Genomic DNA, 12,423 nt, shown 5'->3' with positions numbered 1-12,423 from the left:
GGGGAGGGTTTACCCATCTTCAACCCTCAATCTTGTCTCCATTACTTTTATATTTTTATGGCTGTAATTTTGTGAGTAATTTTCATTTTTAGCTTTAAGTGTTCATTCTCTTTTATATTAAATCTCAAAAACTAGCGAATATCATAATTGTTAAGCATACTACATTGTTCGGGGCGTTTACAGCTGTCACAACTCTATAGAAACAGAATTTGTATCATTTTTCATTAATTTGTCTATATAATGATTTATTAAATTTGTTTTCTTTGCACTAATTAGATATAAAGAAAAGTGCATTGGAGCTGGCCACTGATGAGTGGTCACAGGTTATGGTGGACCCATGTGGTGGGTTAGAGAAAAGATAGTTCACACTTCCACCTATATGGCCGATTGGGCGCCTGTGACCAGAACTCACGCATATCAGGGTTAGACTCGCACACAGGAAGGATTGATGCCTTGAAGTGTGGGCTAGATCCGCCAGAATAGACAGTTACAATCAACAAGATGGCATGATCATGAAATGCTTGTACAATGTGCATGTGTGGGCTGAAAGCTTGAAATGCATATTTCTTTGCATAGGAAAGTCACATGAAGATTCTGATACCGTTTTTGCGATGTACATGGAAAAAGCTTTCATATGACACCCATATTGGGGGGTCCCTAAATTTTAGGAGGTCCCTAAATTTTAGGAGCCTCGAATTAGCCTAAAACTGCTAGTCCTAAAAAATAGGGATGTCATTCTAAAAATAGTAAATTCTTTACTCTGATTGTGCTTACTAAATTTGTTTGTTTCTATTCTTGACAGTATTCAGCCCAAAAAGGAAGGCCATGGAGAAGAGACAAGTGTCAAGACACTTGTCACACAAGTTTCCAAGAGTCCCACCACTTGTCACATCTCATGACATGTGGCTGGACACTTGTCTTGTGCTACTCCACTTTTCCCTTTTGTACTAGCTCTTCCCTCTCCTATAAATAAGAGCTCGTTTTTCTTCATTCAACATTATTTTTCTTTGCTGTAAACTCATGTACAACACCCACAGGTAGCCAGAAACTAGCCCCATCCATCCCCATCATCATCCCCCACTTCTCCATTATCAAATTCCTCCATATTCCCTCTTCTATCACTGCTGTTTTATAGGACAGCAAGCCTGTAAATTCTTTACAACAGCTCCTTCTCGAGCTCTTTCTTCCATTTTAGCAACAAGAAGCAAGCCCTATCCATGTACTGCTGATCAACGATGGAGAAAGGCTGATTTCCCCTCTCTCTTCTCTCATATTGTAAAGAAATCAGTTCTTATCATTGCATAATAGATAATGCATGTGTGTTTGTACATCTTTGTATGATCTTGTGAGAGTGAGAATTACTTCTTCTCACTCTCAGGTTGATTGAAACTGAGCTCTTCCCTAAGGGACTTGGGTTGAGCAAAAATACATTCCTTCGGGGGGGGGAGGGGGGTACCCATCTTCAACCCTCAATCTTGTCTCCATTTTTTTTACATTTTCATGGCTGTAATTTTGTGAGTAATTTTCATTTTCAGCTTTAAGTGTTCATTCTCTTTTATATTAAATCTCGAAAACAAGCGAATATCATAATTGTTAAGCATACTACGTTGTTCAGGGCGTTTACACTTATTATATCTTTTTTTGAAAATAATGGGGAGGGGGTCGCTTGGTGGTGTTGGTCGGAGAGGTGGTAACCATGGGGGAGATCAAGTGATGGCTTGTCAATGGGCCCTCGTCCTAATCATTGGGGGAGAGTAAATTTTTTTTATATAAAATTTTTAAATGTTGGGAGGGGGTGTGACCAATTTGAATTAGACCACCCCTCCTTATTGTACTTTGTATTCTTCCTTTCCCTAAGGTTTAACACCTTAAGGAATTATTCCGTCTCACCCTCATTCGCATATATGGCAAAGGAGGCATATCGTGGAATGCATATGTGGTCTAGACAAATTTGACGGCCTCGGATATATCCTGGGGGAGTGGGGAAGGGGAGAATGCAAGAGAAAAATTGATTATTCAATTCATCAAGATGGGGTCATTACAACTTATAAGTTTCCTTGATGTGGCATTTGCATCAAAATTTCCTTCTTCAATTCCTTTATGTGCTTCTTTAGTACACCCTCAATTTTGAGCTCACATATACACCTGCGTCTTGCCCAAGTTGACTTCTTCATCTTCATGTGGCTTCTCCGCTATAGGTAAAGGTAAAACTTGAAAGAGTTTACTCTCATTCACTTTCTCATTAGATCCGTCTTCTATGATCATTTTGATTTTTTTCTCCCTTTGACTTGTACTTTGACTTATGATTAGGGTTCCATTTTTCTCCACACTTAAAGCACAAACCTTTAGTATACATCTCTTTTAATTTGTCATTAGGTACATGCTTTTATTGAGAATGATTTGCTTAGGTTTTTCTCCAAAATCTATTCTTTCAAAATCTAATTTAAAATTAGCATTAGACCTTGAACTCATTCCATGTTTTGTGCCATAAATTATAAGAAAAGTTGAAACCTTGCTAGGAACTTTGAAACCTGCCTTCTTGTCTAAATGGCTCCCTTTGCTAGCAAATTTATTGTCCCAACCTAAAAGATTGATTTGAAATTGAATTTCTCACAGTTTTGGGTTGAAATGATGATATATCTCTATAATGGTTTTGGCTATACCATTCAACAAGCTGAATTGCTTCATGAATATTCTTAGGCTACATTGCATCCACCTCTAAAGAAAGATGTAAATCAAGCCCGTAGATGTACTTATTCAGCTTGGTTATATTCATAATACCTTCTACATGCATGGACAAACTTAATAACATATTAGAGTTATCCCTCACAGACATTCACCTTTGCTTCAAGTCATACCATTTCCTTTGCAACTTTTCCTTCTCCATTGGAGAGACAAATGCATCAAACATTACCCACTTGAATTCATCCCATATATCAAACTCTTCCCTAATCTTTTGTATATACCTCCACCGAGTGCGGGTATAGCCTAATTTAAGGTGAAGGGCTATGCAATAAATTTTGGATTCATTGCTTCTTGGGTAAAGAGTAAAGTATATTTCAAGCTTGGTAATTATTATTCCCACTTTAAAGGTGAATAATTATCTCCCTTGTAGTTAGTAATACTGATCTTTTGTTTATACTCACGATCATTGTATGGGGATTGATTAGAGTTGGGCTATCCAAAGGATTATTGTCTCAAAGAATCTTTATTTCATGATTCTCACTATTGATAGGGTAGGGTAGTCCATGTTGATCGCTCCCAAAACCTTGGTGAAATGACTAATAATTTCCTTAATTAGAGGGTCTTTCAAATGAGTGTTGTTGTCTTGGAAGTTGATCATCCACAAATCTTCTTGCTCCCTCTTATCTATCATTATGGTTGACCTCTACTCATCTTGGCATGGTAGGGGGTGAGGATAGAATGACTTGTAGAAGGGGTCACATCCATGCTCTTCATCATCTATGTGTACATTCTCTTCATGCATATTATCATTCCTTTGATTGAATTAAGGTCTTGCTTTGTTCTTGGGTTGATACGTATTAGGCTAATACGTATCTCTGATTTTAGAAGGTTCTCTCTCAAATATTGTAGGATCTAAAGGTGGAGTAGAATTTGGGTCCATTGGGGGTGAAACACTACCCACTATAGGTTGTGTCTCTTGTGTTTTGCTTTCCAAGTTCTTAACATTGGCAATAAGCTCATCAAATTTACTATCCATTAACTTATTCAGCATGTATATGATCCCAAGAATCCCCTCATTCATGCAGCTAAACTCCTTAGATAATTATTGGTACCCATTAGAACCTTGAGATACATGAAACTCTGCATTTTCAAGATGCCTCTATTGAGCATTGACAACACTAGCACCCTCATAATCTTCTTGGTGCTGATTTAACCTGAGATTGGACCCATTAGGCTTAGATTGGTAAGTCCTCACATCTTCATTAATAGTTTCCAAGATTCAATCTTTTCTTTTGCTATTGGCCATCTTGAATGCAATTTTGTCTGCAATGACCAGCCATGATAAAAATGGTGATAACTTTTGATTTTGGTGTCCAAATGAGGCGATTTTTGTCTTGAGACCTTAGAATGAAGTCCCCTATCCACATATGATCACTGATTTTTGTTAGAATTACTTTAATTGATCCTTGAACCAAATTTATTGATTTGTCCAAAACTATTCTGCCACTTGTCTAAGCCTTGTTTACACTTATATGATCACTTATAAGTGACCTTTCTTGCACTAAACCCCTGGGAATATTGAACTGAACACGTAGGGTACCTGTGTGACCTATAGTACCACTCTCCAAAAGTGGTAAATGCCTGTAAGTACCTATACAAGTTTGGATTTTTATCTGAAATTTTTTGTTTAGCCTTGTTTGACTATAAACCACTTGAAAAAGGGCAAATACCACATGCAAGTGGCTATATCAACCTATCCAAACCTTGTTAAGTGTAATAAATGCCCTCTTTTAGCTCTCTCAGGCTATTAATATGCTATAAAACCTGTAATGATGGTGAGGTAAAGTAGACTATTGTAGGGATGCCAAAACGAGGCCCAAAATCATTGCCAACAATTGGTCTTTAGTCCTCCACAATGCAATACTTGTGTGAGGGATAAAACGACAATATGGGCACCTACATGGGCGTTGAGACTTAGGGTGTGTGCAAATTTCCTCCCCAAGTTGAGTTGTGCACCCCTTCGAGTTCTTTGTTATGAGGGAGGGTCACTTCTCTTTTAGCTTATACCTCTCCCTACATTCGATTTTCCTCGTGGGTATTTTCAATATAGCAATGGCATGCTAGACTAATCAAACAATCATGAAATGCAAGGGCAGAAATAAGACTTTGTTTCTTTTGATGAGAGGCAAGTGGGAACAGGAAATGATTGAAATAAAATGGAAGGGATAGGGATTTTACCCACTTGCAGTGACTCATTGTATTACAATGATTTTCCACTTACCATCTATACGATTTTTTTTTCATTGAGTACATTAGTGACTAGCCAAGCAAGAAAAGTTAGCTTAGAGCATTAAATGATAGTATTCCATCAATGAATTACATCAATGGATTCAACATTCCATGATCATGATAATGGAAGTGAAAGCATTACTTCAAACAACCTTAGGCAAACTCTATATGTTGCCCAATTAAGTGAATGAATGAAAGATTACTTCTGATTCTCTATTTTCAATGATTGGAAAGGCCAAGCAAGAGGATTAAGAGAGATTAGAGTATAGGATTTGATGGTACCTTGATATTTGATGATAGTAGTTGTTGAAGCTGAGATTTGCAATTTCCTCCTTGATCAATTCCACTGATAGAGGGTTGAATCCTTGATGAGAGCCTTTAATAAGTGTTGTTGTAGCCTTCAATCCTTTGGTACAAGCTTGATTGTTGAAGAAATGTCAGAAACTTGAAGCAATTGTTGTAAAATGAATGCTACCCTTGTTCAAGAGTGTGAAATGGCACAAGATCCTCTCCTAGATCAACAATGTTGGTCAAGGTTAAGTGGAATAATGAACCATCTCTTATATCCCTAAAGTGATTAAGCACAAAAGCCCCATGATTATAGGAGCACAATAATCCTAAATTTCTCAAAGATTTGATGATGCCTTGCTATAATGGTTATCAAGATAGAATAAATCTCTTCAAATCTTGAAGAAATGGTAAAATCTTTATTGATCCTTGAAGTATGATGAAGAGGTGGATCCCTAGAATGAATAGAGATCAAAAGCCCCTTGAATGTAAACAAGATTGGACCAAAATTTTATTAGAGACCCATGCATCCCTATTTTATCATCAAGAAAATGGGAGTACTCTTCACATGATGGAATGATATTGCTTCAATCTTGCATCATTGTTGCATGCTGAAGATTAAGGAGAGTGTTTAGGAAGATATTGAGTAAAAGCCCCTTGAAAATTGACAAGATTCAAGCAAGGGATTGCTTGTTGTCCATAGACTCCATAGCTAGGATTTGGAGCTTCAAGAATGTCCAAGAAAGGGTGAAATCATGTCCAATGCTTTAGGGAAGAGAGTTGAAATAGAAGCTATTTAAGCTGGATGCAAGCTTTTATGGAGGAATGACATGTTCTTCCGAAATTCTTGGAAAAGGAGAGAGATGTCTTCAGTACTAACTTCTTGAAACCGGAGAAGAAGGTTTCAACCTTGATGATCAATCATTCAAAGTGTAGCATTTGAAGCACAATGTGAAGCAAGGAAGGAATATTTTTTCTATTGGAGACTGCCCGAAATAGCATGCAAAAAGCGGCGCAATTTTTGCTAGTATAGTTGTCCATGTCTCAACAAAGGCACGGGATATGGTGCTGGTCTTGGAGAAGAGGAGATTCAAGCTATGTTACCATTTTCATCATTAGCAAGTAGGGGAAGAAGATTGGAGCTTAAATCATCCATGCATGTTAAAAAAACTTGAAGAAGAAAAGTAAGGGTTTCTGGGAAAATTAATCATAGTTCTAACCTTCTCTAAACTCTTTGAGCACTATTTTGTCCAAGTTGCTCCAAAATTGGTCTTCAAAGAGGTTAGAACCTGCTAAACTAGCATCCTGACTGTCATTTCTTCCATATCCATATCAGTGGTCTCCAAAAATGACTACGACTAAGAGTGGTAAATCTTGTCTAGTCAAAGATATAATGTGACCACACCTTGTAACCAAAATCCAACGCCAATACCCTACTTACAATTGATTGTGACTAGATGTAGACATGGAATTGACCATTTAATAGGACTAAATCCATGCTCTGATACCAATGGAAAGGAGTTAGTCACTTAGACTCAAGAACAAGAAATATGAATATGCCATGATCAATGCAACCATAGCTGAACTTTGATTTCATGATAGGTAAAAATATGATAGGTAGAAAGGCATAGACCCCTTGTAATAGCGGTGCAAGGTACTTGTCCCTTAAAGATGTGCTATGTAAGCATGGTCTAGCACAAAGTAGTGGTTCTAGCAAGTATATTTGAGGAAACATTGATACCAAGTGTGACAGTCCGGCCCTTGGAATCCCCCGTGGGGCATGCTTGCGACCCCTTGGAGGCATCTTGCCAGACCGTGATGCGTCGCGTCTCAACATGGTTTCCCAACTCAACATGCACCCATCACGCACTCAACACACACCTCAACATGACACGACACCAAAGTTCACAGAATGGCCCATCTTGAGGCAGAGCTCATATTCATGAAGGGGGACTTTGTACATGACAAGCCTAAGGCACAAAGTATCATGGTTTGCAAGTGAGGGCTGGTGCTATCAACAGACTTCCAAGGAGATCCATTATCACATTGATCTTAGCAATATCTATTGCAATGCTATTTTGAGATACCACATGGCCCAAAATAATACTGTGTTTAAGCTAGAATTGGTAGTGCAAGGGGTTCAAAGATATGTGAGATTGTTGACATCGCTTGAAGACTAGTCAAAGCTTGCCGAGGTGTTCCTCCTAGCTAGAATAGACGCAAAGGTTGTCCATAAATAACTTGAGCCATCATTTTAACATATCCTTGAAAATAGTATATATAAGTCTTTGGAAAGTGGCTGGTACTTTTGTCAAGCTAAAAGGCATGTCAATGTAGACAAATATCTCACATTTGGTGGTAAAGACAGTCTTGGGCTGATCATCAAGGTGAAGTTGTAGCTAGTTCTGGCTCGAAAACCCATCTAAAAAGCTGTAAGTTTCCTTTCTATCCATATATTCAATCATGTGGTCTGTGTATGATAGTGGATAATGGTCTTGTTTGTGGTTGTAATGTTTTTTTAATTCTACTAATGCGTACTCAAATCTTTCTATTTTTCTCAAGTGCCATGAGGTGATGGGTGATGCCCAATTTGTATGTTCAATCTCATAAATGAATCCTACTTTTTGTATATTCTCTAGATGTTCTCGCAGTGGTGTGCATACCGAGGATTTATGGGATATGAACGTTGCTTAGTAGGCTTGACATCAAGTTTCAAAGGAATAGTATGTGTCAGCACTTGAGGTGGAATGTTGTTGAGATTTGAGTAATTCTAGATAAACACATCATGATACCCAGTAGATTGACAAGTCATTGTTAGTCTTCTATACTGAGGTCTTCTACTACACAGACTCTGGTTTATGGGCTTTCCCTGGTTTGGCAAGGTTCACCTCCTTTACTTCACTAGGCGTTCAATCGGTTCAGTAGTTTTCCCTTTCCACTATGCCAAGAAAAACAATGAAATGATCTCCTTTTTTATATATTGTAACTCATTTCATGGGATCTTATGGCTTCTTCTAGATCTTAGTTTTTGACTCATTGTCAAGTATGATGTCTTTAAGATGTTTGTGCTTGAGATGGATTGGGAATTTTGTTCTAGCCTTGCGAGACTTAGATGGTGGTAGTATTCTAGGGTCTAATCACTCTTGTCTATTTTTGACACAATAGTCTTTGCCATTGATGGAGCCTCAAAGGTGGTGTTTTTTAAATTACCGACTAAGAGTATTTCAGAAGTGGGAACCGTCTCTATAGGTTGATATCCCATTTGTTGGTAGTCTAATACCTCTAAGTACTCCAACTAGTCTAGTTTTGATTTAAGTCTGTTGGCTATATCTGCATCAGTGAGCAAACTTTCTATCTATGAGGGCTTTTGATCAATCGAGATCTACTTTATTATTTGGCCCTTGGTATCATACTCGATTGAGGTGGTATCACCGTCAGTTTTGCCTTCATTGTCCATAGGTTCTTCCTTCTCTAGTTCACTTTTGTCCCTGATATCATTCCCTTACGCATTAGGGATTGAATTGTCTTTCCACTGATTTATAGTAGCCCATAAGAGTTCAAGTAGCAAATAGTGAGGAAGAAATTAGCACTCAAATATGCCCATAGATTTTCTTACAGTAGGTTAAAAATTATGAGACAAAAGTAAACCAGATTAATTTGGAAATGGGACCCATAGATATTGTACTTGGATGTGATTGGTTGATGACCTTAGGAAAGATTAATATGGATTTCTCACAGTTATATATGAAGTTGTCTTTGATGGATAGCCTACTCATTTACAAGGAATCTCTAGTAAATCTAATTTTTAGCTTATCAACATTCAACAAATCAAGGAGTACAAGAGGTGCTCACAGATTTTTATCTTACACCTAAATAAAGAGGTTGAAGATCAGTCCAAAAATTCAACAGACCATCCAACTTTGAAAGCTTTTCTTGAGAAGTACAAAGATTTATTTGAAGTATCTACTTCATTATCTCTTAAGAGAGTAGTGGATCACCCTATTAATTTGAAGCCAAACTCAAAGCCATATCCCACAAATTGTCTAAGTGTAAGCATGAAGAAGTAGCCAAGAAAATCAAGGAGCTTCTAGAGATGGGATTCATTGAATCTAGTTCTTCACCTTATGAATCTCCACCAGTCTTATTAGTGAAGGAGAAAGATGGATCCTTTAGGATGTGTATTGACTACATGGATCTAAACAAGATCACAATGAAGAATATGTATCTAATACCTAGAGTTGATGATTTGCTTGATGTGTATTGATGACATGAATCTAAACAAGATCACAGTAAAGAACATGCATCCAATACTGATGCCAGGAGGCATATTCCATGGTGGATTCCATGAGACCATGGTGGATTCCGTGAGTTTTTTGTTCCACGGTGGATTTCGTAAAACTATATTTATTTGCTGGGGCTCGTATACAAGGTGGATTCCTTGTGCGAGAAATTGACGTGGATGCTTGTCCTTTTGGGCGTCATATTAATTTAATGTGCATGTGGGTGATTCCATAGCGGGTGATTCCATAAAATAAATATTTAAATTAATGGACATTTATGAGTTTAGAGTGCACTCGTATTAAATTAAGGTTAGAACAGAGCTTCAACCTACCTATTTATTTTGTAGCTGAAGACTGCTAGGTATTTACTTTTGTCAGTTTAATTTTATTATTTTCTATTATGAATGCTTCAGTTGATGTGTAGAGTAGGAGGCGATGGTGTTGGAAAGTACTAGCGATAGCGTGCATTCATATTACTTAGAAAAATTTATCATTTTTGATAGGCGTGCACTTTATTATTAAAGTCATGGCACTAATTTTTATTTAGACGCGCTTATTTATTGAAGCGCTTGACTAATATTTATTATTTTGTATACGCAAGGACGTACGATTTAAATATTTCATTACTGGACATTGTATTTGGATACAACTTGACTTTTGGACTGTCAAACTACTTTATTCTTTACTTGGATAAAAGCAAACACAAAAGCTAAAGCATGCTAATGATAAGATTGAGCTATTTTTGAGCTTTGAGATGAATAAAATTTATAAATACATGCCTTGTGAAGCGCTCACACAAGGCATGGGGGGAGATTGTACCCAATTTGTCTTTTTGCCTCATGTCGTGCAAATCTTCTTGTTTGCTTTTTGAGCTTAAGTAGAGTTCTTTGTTCTTGGGGACCTTCTGATGCTTGCTATGTACACATCTAGCATCTGATTTGCGTACCAATGGTATCAGAGCGAAGCTAAGATCAAGTGCTTCCAATCGCTTACCATCTCGTGCGAAGGTGGAGCTCTTGGAACGAACGAGCTCTACAGTCAACCGTCAATACCAGCATATTCTTGGTAGTGAAGAACCCCCTGCCGTGTTGTTGGATCGCAAAGGACCACTTTGTCTCGATGGAGGACCACTCGGGAAGCTCCTTTGGAAGACATTTTTTTTCCCCTCTCTTAAACAGAAAGTCAGTTTTATTTGAATTGTCAAAGCTTAAGCTTTAAGCTTAAAGGAAAAAATGCCCTGATCGTTTAGCTATAGTTCATTAAGCTTTTATAAAGCTTAAGATTACTAACCTTACTAAAGCTCCAAAATTTCAAATACTAAATCTCCTATATAGTAGTTGTTCCTATTGTCATATTCTCAAACCGGTTTTACAACTCCAGCAAGCCCTTGTTCGTACCTGCACTCTGACAGAGATAGTTTCCAGTAAGTAAACTAACACGCATAGTCTATTTTTCGCTTGAAGAATACATTCATCAATTTTCGTATCCGCAAAGAAATATCACAAAAATCCATTTTAAAAAAAAGCAAGCATTGTAAATCCAACCTTGAGCTATGCTCATCCCGTTAACAAGATTTTGAGTGTGTGAGGTTGTTTGAAATTTTGCAGGATGTCCGATCAAAATATGAAAGACTTTATGGCCGAAGGTGATTTACTGGAACCAACGGTGGAGTAAAAATTGGACCTAATTATGATGTAGCTTCAAGAGGAACGAAGAGCACGCCAAACTTTGCAAGTTCAACTAGCTACTCTTCAACGATCTACTGTCGATCAAGATGAACCGCAACCCGAAGATGTTATATGACGTACGATCGATGCAACACTCGAAGCACAATCTATCAAGAAAGAAGCCAATATAAGTAAAATAAATTTTAAATTTCGTACTTTTAATGGGCTACCTGATAGAAAAACTGTTCTCGCTTTTATCAGTCAGTTTGATATTATTTCCATAAAGAATAGTATGCCAAAAAAGACAAACTTAAGTGTATACTAACCATTTAGTGGACATGACATCGTTATGGTGGAATGTTGTCCGCAAAATTATTGATTGTCCTACTACTTGAGAGGCTTTTCAAAAGAAAATTTTGTAAAATTTTCTTTCATCTCAATTTCATAAAAAAGCAATCAAACAGTGGGATCTTCTGCAACAAAGAGATCGTGAGCCTATTTCGCAATATACTGAGCGTTTTTGGAACGCCTTATTGCAACTTCGAATGCTTGAAGACGTATCTGAGAGGCGATCCACAAGCACAAGTTTATGTCTGATCTGCTTGGTTACTTCCATGTGAAAGTGAACATGTTTAAGTCAACGACTCTGGAGGATGCGATATCTTTGCTCTATGATGCTAAAGACAAAATTCGAGAACGAGAGAAGCGACCATAACAATTTTCAACTAACGGTAACTTTGGTATAAAGCAATTCAATTCTAACTTTTGAAGATTTAATCAAAATCACTTTGTTCCATTTTCTTTCCGTAAATCCTGGACATGACCCTCTGCTTTACTATCGATACAAATTTAAATCCTAAGCTATCTTTCCAACCAAATCTCAACATACCTAAACTCCTAGCCATTACCAATAATGTTTCCAAAGCCAAGCCTATAGTCTGCTACAAGTGCCACCAACTTGGATATCTAGCAGTGACTTGTCAATCTAAAAAGCCAACTATTCACATCAACTACTTGGGAGTGACTGAAGATGAAGACCATGAAGAAATATGAGATTTCACAGAAGACGATGATGATATCGGTACTACTTCAGATACTTTACCGGGTATGTCAAATCCTCATTCATTATTAACGATGAAATGTCTTATACATGGTAAAAAAAAGATTATTTTGTATGATGATGGGAGCACATATGATTTTATTTCTGCAAAATT

The 12,423-nt window shown here is 37.4% G+C and overlaps 1 protein-coding gene across 7 annotated transcripts in view; it reads left to right on the top strand.

The window, feature by feature from the left end:
* The window catches only part of LOC148013922 (pentatricopeptide repeat-containing protein At5g27110-like), a 49,714-nt gene that overhangs the window by 26,210 nt on the left and 11,081 nt on the right, over window positions 1-12,423 (top strand). For 2 of the 7 annotated variants that reach the window (XM_087667201.1, XM_087667203.1), the window contains exon 3: window positions 11,150-11,680. The exons of the other annotated variants lie outside the window; for them this stretch is intronic. The gene's annotated coding sequence lies outside the window, so the exon portion shown is untranslated. Of the gene's footprint in view, window positions 1-11,149; window positions 11,681-12,423 lie in introns of those variants that run through there. 7 annotated transcript variants of the gene reach the window in all.

The sequence above is a fragment of the Lygodium microphyllum genome, chromosome 25 (genome assembly GCF_053477565.2).
Source record: "Lygodium microphyllum isolate KBCC chromosome 25, Lygodium_microphyllum_v1.1.10, whole genome shotgun sequence".
Lineage (NCBI taxonomy): Eukaryota > Viridiplantae > Streptophyta > Polypodiopsida > Schizaeales > Lygodiaceae > Lygodium > Lygodium microphyllum.
The sequence above is the reverse complement of the archived record's forward strand: the minus strand, read 5'-3'. Positions and strand labels throughout refer to the sequence as shown.